Raw genomic sequence first — 10,351 nt, 5'->3', positions numbered from 1 at the left:
TTATCCTTTATTTTAATTAAATCTTAAAATAACTTTAGTATTAATATTTAAACATATCAAATTAAATCTCCATGACTATGATTCATATCTAATACTCCCATCTTCCCGTCAAAACTCCCAATTAAATCTCCATGATCATGATTCATATAATCATATCTAATGCTCTCACCTTCACGTCAAAAAATTTCACTCCCATGTTCATTTTTTCTAATTTTCTTTTTCTTCCTTCTTTTTTATCATATCAAAGTATTTTATTTTCCTTCTTTCACTATCAAAGTATCAAACACTTCCCCCGGTTTTTCATACTCTTCGATCTTTTTTGCAGCTATCTTTCATGATTCAATACTTTGTTTCATTCTTCTTGCTTGCTAATTTTTGTGAATTAATTTTCCATTGGAACCACTAATTCTTATCACTTATCGAAGAATAGTTATCAATTAGTTGTGCAATATTTAAATTATAATTCCTAATGTCTGAATTCTCTGTTAATTGAGAGAATGAAGAGGAAGAGAGAATATCCAATATCCACATGCTATTAACAGTACTTTTATACAATTTTTGAGTCACTTTGAGACTATATCAACTTTTATATATTAAAAAAAGCTTCCGGCTAAAGAGACAAAAAACATGCATGTATAATGGTTCCAAAATATAGAGATAAACAATGAAAAAAAAAGAAATAAAAACAACGAAAATAATGTGCTAATATAAGAAGAGGCGCATATTCGCAAACCGAGGCAACTAAAATTAAAGTGGCCGGCTTGGAATATAGGCTCTCACAAAGTTCTCAAATCTTTAATTTTAAAAATATTAAGTTTTTTTTTTATGAATAGAAAAAGTTTTATTTGATCTATATATTCAAATCGAAACGACAGAGGCGATTCACTGAACACTTTGTGTGCAAGCAGAAGATTTACATAGTCCCCTCAAATTATTATCAAATCACAAAATTAAATCTTTTCCTTGCAAAAAATAAGGGTGCATAACTGCATATTGCATAAAGCACAAAAAAAATGAAAAAAAAATCATGTACCTAGTTGTTTCAAACATGCACCTCTCCTCTTAAATATGTAAAAAATATCACATGACTAATCATACGAATTGGTTTGAGGAAGTTTATTAGGAGTATTGGTTTGAGGAAGGTTATTAGGAGTACAATTGTACTTTTTAGCTCACAAACAATTGATTTAAATTGATGAAAAATGTCACACCTCACATGATAAGCCATAATTCACTAACATTTAATGATACTTTGAATCATATTTAGTTTATTCACTTTGATTTTTTAATTATTAATTTTAATAATATTTAAATACTTAAAAAATGGAGTATTATAAATACGATTGAGAATAATAAATATAAGATTTTCATATATTTTGTTTAGACGGCATAAATTTTTGCATAATAATTGACATAAATATCAATTAATTTATATCTTGTAGTTAACATAATTAATTAAAATTAAATGGAATATTAGTTTGGTATGTACTCCCGCCATCTCTTCTCTACATTATTTTATCTCTTACTTTAGTATTTTTCACTTTTACAATTTATTACTATCATTTTATTAAAACAAATGCAGAAGAGTCAACGAGACTCCTTATGGAGAACAGATGAAGTATAATATTTTTTTATATTTATTTCCTAGTTATTTATTTTTTGTATTATGTGTGTTTTATTTATCCTAGTTCTTTTATAATCTATATTGCATTTTATTCTCTGTGTACCAAAATAAGCATCTAAAATATTTATAAGATCTTAACATCCATTTACTCATTTACTTAGGAGTATAGGGGAGTGTTATATTGCTAACTCAATGCTTAATTGCTAACTACAACTCAATAATAGCCATTAGATATTCAAATTAAAGGCCTAGATCATTAACCACAAAATATCAATACGATCAACAAAAAACGTCAATAAGGCTATAGGATTAATTCCAATAAAAATCAATATGGGTATTAATGTCAAGTTAGTTATAACTAACTTTTAAAAGAAATTCCAAAACTTTAAATTCATATAACATATATCAAATTAAAGATAATTTTATAAGGATTCCAACGATATACTACATGCATATGTTCTGACGTCAAAATTTTAAAAAAAAAATCTAGAATTTTCGTATTTTTCGTACACGGGCTAATCAATACAGCTAAGATAATATGTCAATATAAAGCATATATAATGTCAATCCTAAATTTGTGTTGACATTCTCAAAGCATTGTGTTGATATTTTCGAAACACTATATTGACATTTTCATCCAAAACCCTAATTTGGCGTTTTTTTTAAAAAAATTTCGATTTAATTAATAAAAACGAAAATTACACGTGGCAAATTGTAGACCACACGTTTTTTAAAATCATGTGGCCTTAAATTAGTTTTAGTTAGCAATTAAATGATGAGTTAGCAATTGATCACTCCCCTAGGAGTATAACTCTTTGCACTTTTATTTTTTTAATAAAATTAATTTTATTGATATTTTATTTATTTTAGCATAATAACTTGCGCTCTAGAATTAGAGATAGCTAAAAGTTGAGCAACGTCCATAGCTATTATTAATGATATTATCGTGTAATCTAAAAGATACATTCATAAACTCAAATTTCTATTTACAATTAACTAAACTTTTTAGTTATAAATAGGATTTCCTTAAACATAATACTATTATATTTTTTATTGAATATGATTGTTTTAATAATAAATATGATTTTAATTGCATAAAATGAAATAAGAGTTTATTTGAAAAAATAAGATTTTTTAATTAGCGAAAATTATTATTGCATACTCTATTAAAAGGTTTTACAAAATCCTATTTATTTTTTTTTAAAAATATTTACATCTAATCAAAGTCTCACTTACAAATTAGTCTTATTATCATATTTTATCTTAGGAAAAAGTTTATTTAATTTAAAACAATATTAAGTTTTTTTGTTAAATCCAGAAAGTCATATTTGTTCTAACTCTTCAAATCAAAATGTCTGAGGCAATTCATCGAATACTTTTGTGCAGGGAGAAAATTTACATGATGCCCTTAAATTATTATAAAATCTTGAAATCAATTTTTTTCCCACAAAAAATAAGGATAAACTTTGCATAAACACACAATAAAGTTGAAAATTAAAAAAAAAATCAAACACCTAGGCATTGGCAGGTTTCGAACCCGCACCTTTTTCTTTAATATGTACTAGAATAACACAAGACTGATTATATGAATTGGTTGGAGGTTGATCTACATATATTATGATGTTATTTTCAGGGGTACTCTATACTATTTGGCTCATAACAAATAACTGAATAAAATTGATGAACAATATCACATGACAAATTGGAACTCACTAAAATTTTTGAAATTATATTTGAATCATATTTAATTTATTTATTTTGATTTTTAATTAATAATTTTAATGATATTTAAATTAGAAATAGTATATACATATGATTAAGATTAAGAAATAAGAATTTCATATATTTCGTATTGATGATATAGACTTTTGCATAATAATTGACATAAATATCAGTTTGTAGTATCTTGTAGTTAACGTAATTAAATAAAATTAAATGGATATTATTTTGTTATGTATTTTAACTTTTTATATTTATTTCGTAGATATTTTTTTTAATTCTGTAGTATGTTTAAATTATTCTATTTTCTGTATTTAATTTGCATCTTATTCTATGTATCAAAATAAACATTTAAAATATAATGAGATCTATATTTATTCTTTAAATATATATATATATATATATATATATATATATATATATATATATAGGGTAGTCTAAAAATGCAAACTGCATATTTTGTACAAACTCCAAACTATGATCTGGCCCGTTAAATTCGAAGATATGATGACAATCGATGACAAATGATGTCAACAGAAAATATCAGCACAACATCAATCGGTTGACAATGTTGATGTTGTATTGACATTTTCTTTTGATGTTATATTGTCATCTGGTGACATCAAATTTTGAAATTTAACGATACAAATCATACTTTTATTAAAATCAATTTATTGATATTTTATAATCAATTTTAGTTTTAATTAACGTCAATTTTAATTAAAATCAAAGTTTAAAATCTAACGATATTTTATTTTTTTTAAATGCTTTATTATAGCAAGAAAATAGATTAAATTATTATTATTATTTAAACTTTTATATATTTCTACGTGAATAATATGTATATGCAATTTAATACTAGATGTTTTAAGGTACGTGTGACCTAATTATATACGGAGTACTTCATTGTTAAATGTGTAGCTGTGTAAGACCCGATTTATGGTTCACTCTATACTTAAACATATACATTGTGATATACTACATGGTTAAATATGTTATTCTGAGCACATCTTTGAAGGAATTTTTAAATATATTTTTACTTTCAATGTTATATTGTAGTTAAATTCTAGTTGTCGTTATCAATAGACCTTAGTGCTACTTGAATATTAATATTAATATATTATTTTTATAAAATATATATAGTTCTTAAGTATTTAATTCAGCCCCCTCTAGAAGGATATATGATAGCAACTAGATAAACATAGATCATTGTCATTAGTAGCGCTAACGTTGATACACCAAAATGAAATTCAATATAAATGATAAAAAATGAATTAAACATTCAAATTTTTAAAAAGAAAGAGTATAATTTTAAAATTAAATTTAATAATACTTCATGACATTTTATAAATTTAACTTTATTAAAATTAAACTTTATTAAAGTCAACAAATATTTATTCAATTAATTATGCATATATTTATTATCATGATAATAAAAATTTTCAAAATGAACTACAATAAAAGTCCACTAGTTATTTGAATTTAATTAGAACTTTCATTCGTACTGCGTTTAGTGAAACGCCTAATTAGATGTAGTTACTTTTATTCCCTAATAAAATTTAATTAAACTTATAAACTAAACAAAATAAAAAAATTAAATACATCTCATATTGTAATTAGACTTTATAAGTAAAGAAAACATGCAAGCATTATTTATAACATAATTACAATTTAAAATTTGTCAGTATTGAATTTATAAGTTAAATTAAATATTATGGTGTACTTTCCGTGTAAATTTAATTAATCTATATCACAATTATAATTTGTAAGTATTTTAAATTAGAAGTTCAAATATATTTTATAATATTATAATATCATATAATAAAAATAAAATGCATCATGCGATTTCATACTCTACTCTTGCATTTTATAACACAGGATTTCAATACATAAAAGATACCGGATGAGAGAAAAGAAGTTGATTAATAATGCCAAATCAAAAAAATATGGAAGAGAGGGGAGTGAAAACTGCATTCACTACTCTCAAGGGAAATATTGTAGAGGTAGGAGAGGAATGAGGAGATATTCACTCGATATTAGTAAAACGGAGGAAAGGTGAGAGAGAAATGCCATATTTTTCCGCATTTCTATTTGACTAATTTTAAAGGTTATATATGTAATATACTAATTTATTTAAATGTCAATAATAATTTATGAATCGGTCCATATGTAAAATGTCTAAAAAATCCATTTATGTATGTAGAAATTATTTACGTTTATCACTACCTGTCTATTTGGAATTGTATGGCTGATTTTTTTAATTTTAGTTGGAGAACATAAAATTTCGTGTTTGAATTGTTTCATCGCTCTATTGGTTGGAGTATTTGACGTGAACACGTTGTAAATTAAGTAATTAAGGAAGCTAAATGCACTCTTAATCTAATTCCAATGGTAAACAAAACTCTGTGAGACAATTGGCTGAAGAAGTAAACACGTGGTCGTCGGTAAGGTGGGATTTCTTATAAACACACTAAAATAAAAAAAATTGGTTATTTACATTTTTCGATTTTTTTGTCCAATATTTTATTTTAGTCTATAGGTAACCATTAATTTATTGCCGACTATGTTTTGACTAGACTGATAACTTAATTGCATTGAAAATTAAAAGTAGAAGAATGATATTTAACTTACTAATCTGATCAAAATACTGTTGATAGTCAACTTTTTGATTAAATCATTGAATACGAATCAAAACAAATTATTTACTATCAAAATTCTATCACATTTAATATTATAATTAGGAACGTGTGACTTTCAAGACAACTACTTCTTCCGTCCCGAAATATTAGACTCACTTCTTTTGGGCACATGATTTAAGGAATTGATATTTAAATAGTTAAAGTGGAGAGAGTAAAGTATGAAAGAGGGAAAAAGTAGGGAGAGAAGAGAGAAAAAAGTAGATGGAGGATAAAATAAGATAGATGCTTTTTACTAAAAAAGGAAATGAGTCTAATATATTGGAACATCCCAAAAAGGAAAGTTGGTCTAATATTTTGGGACGGAGGAAATAATATATTAGGAATGTGGTAGTTTCATGACAAAATCATCGTAAAATTTAATTCTAAAATCACCTTAACTTTTTTATCTACCTAAGTCCTAAAATGAATTTGCTTTGAACATTTGATTTTAGTCCTAGAAGAAAGATGTAATAAAATCGTTGTATATATCTTGTTAATTACTCCCTCCGTCCCCGATTAAGAGTCACACTTTTCTATTTCGGTCCGTCCCCAATTAAGAGTCACACTTCATTTTTACCATAAATGGTAGTAGGTCTCACATTCCACTAACTCAATTCACTCACATTTTATTATAAAACCAATATAAAGAAGTGAGTCCCACATTACACTAATTTTTTCAACCAACTTTTCTTTACTTTTCTTAAAATCCATGCTCGGTCAAACTGTGACTGCTAATGGGGCTAATGGGGGACGGAGGGAGTAGAAAAATTCCAATTTATATCTGGCGGTGAAACTATTCTTTGATTTTCAACTTTCTGGATTTCCGATAAAACTTCTTTGGTCGGATAAACTTGGTTACGTCCACGTAATTTTCCTTTCCCAGCTTCCTCCATTTTTATATTCGTAAAGTATAATAATTCCCTTGCAGGCTGCAGCTATTATAAAATTAAAGGTGCTATAAATCAGATTTGACAAATCATTTGGAATCAAATCAACAAAATGCATCGTGTCATCAACTTTGTTTTGGTCCTCACCATCATTAGTCTCATCCTCACCTCCGCTTTTGCTCCTGCCAGCGGCAGAAGCAGCAGCGGTGCCAGAGGCGGCGGCGGAAGTGGAAGCAGCGGAGGTGGTGGGAAGGGCGGACGCGCCGCTACAGGCGGCGCATCAGGCGGCGGAAGTAACATAGCGCGGCCGGGGCGGCCCGCAAGCAGTGGCTCATCATCTATCGATCTCGGATTGTGGCGCTACTTGGCTTATTACGCTTCTGCATTATTGATCATGTATTATTAAAGGTTTTACTTAATTACTCGTATTCATTTCATTTTAATTACTCGTATTCATTACTTGATGTCATTACTCTTGTGCTACCTTTTATTTCAATAAAAGAAATTGTATTTTGTTACAGCCACATGTTCAAAGAAATTGTATCTGGTTAGATTATCGTGCAATTTTAACATTATCTTGTCACGCCGATTGCCAAACAATGATGCTTTTCAGCCACATGCCAAACAATGACTCTGTAAAGTAACTAACCTTTTATAACACTTCTTCTACATTTAATAAATTGATAAAACATTTTTTTACACAATTAATCAATTGATAGTTCGAATATCTACTGTACGCGAAGAAGTGTAATTATTAACTCAAAGAATAAAGTAATATTCACTCTCCAATTACATAGTCTTGTTTTATCCTAGAATGTCTCAATTCTCATATACTACTATCTTGTTTTATCCTAGAATAAGCAATATGATGGGACTAAAAAAATAAAAATAAAAAATCTTTTGAACAAATGCGAAGAGGGAAGCAAAACAAAATAAATTAAATCCGATGAAGTGTAAGTATAAAATGAGGCAATTGCTAAACATCTTTATTGGATTCCTCAACTTCCTTTTGATTCCACAAATCAAATGAGGAACTTAATAAGTAAAAGAAGCCAGTTAAACATGTCAAATGTCTTAATAAGTAAAAGAAGCCAGTTAAACATGTCAAATGTATAAGAGCATCCGCAATGGTCGGCTAGCGACCGGCTAGCCGATTCGTTGCGCTGGCCGATCGGCTAGCCGAACCATTGCAGTCGGCCGGCGCAAATCGGCGAGCGGATCGGCGTGGGCTCGCCGATCGCTCGTCGCTGGCCGAAACGCTAGCCGATCGGCTAGCCGCCATTGTGGAGGCCCGATCGGCCAGCACCGATTTTTGATTTTTTTTTTAAATCATATATAAACGCGATTTTCGTTTCATTTTCATTTGCACCACTTGTTTTAACGAGTTTTCTCTCTCTCTAACTTTCTGTTCAAGAGCATCATCGAGTGATGGACCACAACAACGAGTCCAGTCCGGCGACGAGCGGCTCTCAGACTCCCACAGTACCCGTGGGATCTGGATGGGGGCAGATGGGCCCGGGTTTTAACATCCCTTGGAATCAGATGATGGGGATGATGGCTGGTGCGCCGGGGGGGGCGATGGGGGGGAACCAGGGGGGTATGCCGGGGGGGATGCCGGGCGGCGGGCAGGGGAGTGGCGGGCATTCAGCGCCCGGGTGGGGGGGTATGCCCCAGATGCAGCAGCAGATGATGCTGCAGCAGATGATGGGGATGATGTGGCGGGGGGGGATGCCGCACGGTATGCATCCCGGGATGCCGGGGGGGGGGGGGGGGTGCAGGGGTCACCGGGAGGGGACGCGGTATATCGGCCCTCGCTTGATTTTTTGACGGCTTCGTCTCACACGTCGACCCCGGTGGAGACGCAGTTCTCTGGCGATGACCTTCTGTCATTGCATGATATGGGGATCGATCTCGGGGACGATGATACTCCCGTTCGAGCGACGCCGGCCGCGCCGAGGAAGAAGACGAGGGGGAAGGGGAAGGGCAAGGCGGTCGGCGAGTCATCGCAGCCCACTGCCACTGGCCGGAGGAAGTGGACGGAGGATGAGTACGCCGCGGTGGCCAAGGGGTGGTTGGAGGTGTGCGACGATCCACTGGTTGCGAACAACCAGCGGGTCGTCAACATGTGGGCGAAGATCAGGGCTGCCTATAAGAACCACTGCCCGCACGGGAAGGACTTCAGCAACGAGGAGGTCCGGAAGGGGTGGGAGCGCACCAGGGCCGCGGTGGGCCGTTTTGCGAATTTGTACGCCAACGCCCTCCGTCAGCTCAGAAGTGGGCAGACTGAGGACGACGCCCGGAGGATAGCCGCGAGTCAGTTCCCCTTGGAGGGGAAGTATAAGGAGTTCACCTTCTGGGAGTGCTTCTTGTTGCTGAAGGACTCGGAGAAGTTCCGGGCGGGGTGCGACGCTGGGTGACCGAAGAAGCAGCGACTTAACTATAGCGGCGACTACAGCGGCAGCAGCGGCGGACCCCACGACCTCCCCCCGGATGCTGAGGAGTTTCCATCCCCTCCTTCATTTACTGGTCGCCCCCGCCCGGTTGGACAGAAGCGGGCGTAGCGGGCTGCGAGGGGCGGATCCCCCCTATCGCCCCGCGAGGTCCAGTCCTCCGCCCTCCCAGCCGCCCCACTCGAGTACACTCTCCATTCGCGTAACCAAACGCGGGCTCAGATGTTACAGGTCTTCCGAGAGTGGAAGAACGCCACTGACCCCACGGAGAAGAGGTTTCTTTACGAGGTGCTCGAGAGCATGCATGCTGATTTAGAGATCGCGAGGTCACGGCTGGGGGGTTCCGACGTGGGCTCAGATACCACGGGTGGCGGCAGCGGCGCGGAGACGGCGGCGGCGACGAGGAGGACGACGGCGACGGCGATGAGGAGTAGAGAGTGGCGGGGCTCGGGTGTTGAAGGCCTTTTTTTTAAAAAAAAAATCATGTATTTTTTTTTAAAATCTTTGTACTTTTTTTTAATGGAATGGATTATTTTTCCCGTATATGTGTCGTAAATTTAATTCCGTATATCGCAATTTTAATTCCGTAATGTAGTATATTTTGAATTATTTTTATTGCGGCTGGCCTATGGCTGGCCTAAATCTGACGTGCCAGGTGGTTTTTTTAGTGTTGCTGACGTGACAGAGAAGAGAATGGCTGGCCTAAGCACCATTGCGGATGCTCTATTGGAACTTTTATCTAATTGAGGAAAAACTCCCACTTAAATGAGTATATTCCGTCACCACTGTCATATTTGAAATGGAGAAAGAAGCAAAAGTGTTGATTCAACACAACATGAGTTTCAAGAATTAGAATTAGTAGAGACAACCTTTTGTGCTGTTATTTTCCTCCAGCCAGTATCTTCTTATTAGCCTGAAAATGTACTCCACTATTTTGCTTTTTTTTTTTTTGAAAAAAGTTAGTTGGAAAAGAACAACTAAATTTATACGCAA

General features: G+C 33.4%; 1 long non-coding RNA gene across 1 annotated transcript; it reads left to right on the top strand.

Annotated features, from left to right (window-relative positions):
* The first annotated feature begins 6,845 nt into the window (after positions 1–6,845).
* Positions 6,846–7,464, top strand: LOC125191090 (uncharacterized). Its single transcript, XR_007171050.2, has 2 exons — positions 6,846–6,886; positions 6,950–7,464. It is a non-coding gene; the product is annotated as an uncharacterized LOC125191090 (long non-coding RNA).
* Positions 7,465–10,351: the final 2,887 nt, after the last annotated feature.

The sequence above is a fragment of the Salvia hispanica genome, chromosome 5 (genome assembly GCF_029641045.1).
Source record: "Salvia hispanica isolate PSC_SH4W2 chromosome 5, Shi_PSC_v1, whole genome shotgun sequence".
Classification (NCBI taxonomy): Eukaryota; Viridiplantae; Streptophyta; class Magnoliopsida; order Lamiales; family Lamiaceae; genus Salvia; species Salvia hispanica.
Note: the sequence above shows the minus strand (reverse complement) of the source record. Positions and strands in the feature narration are given on the sequence as shown.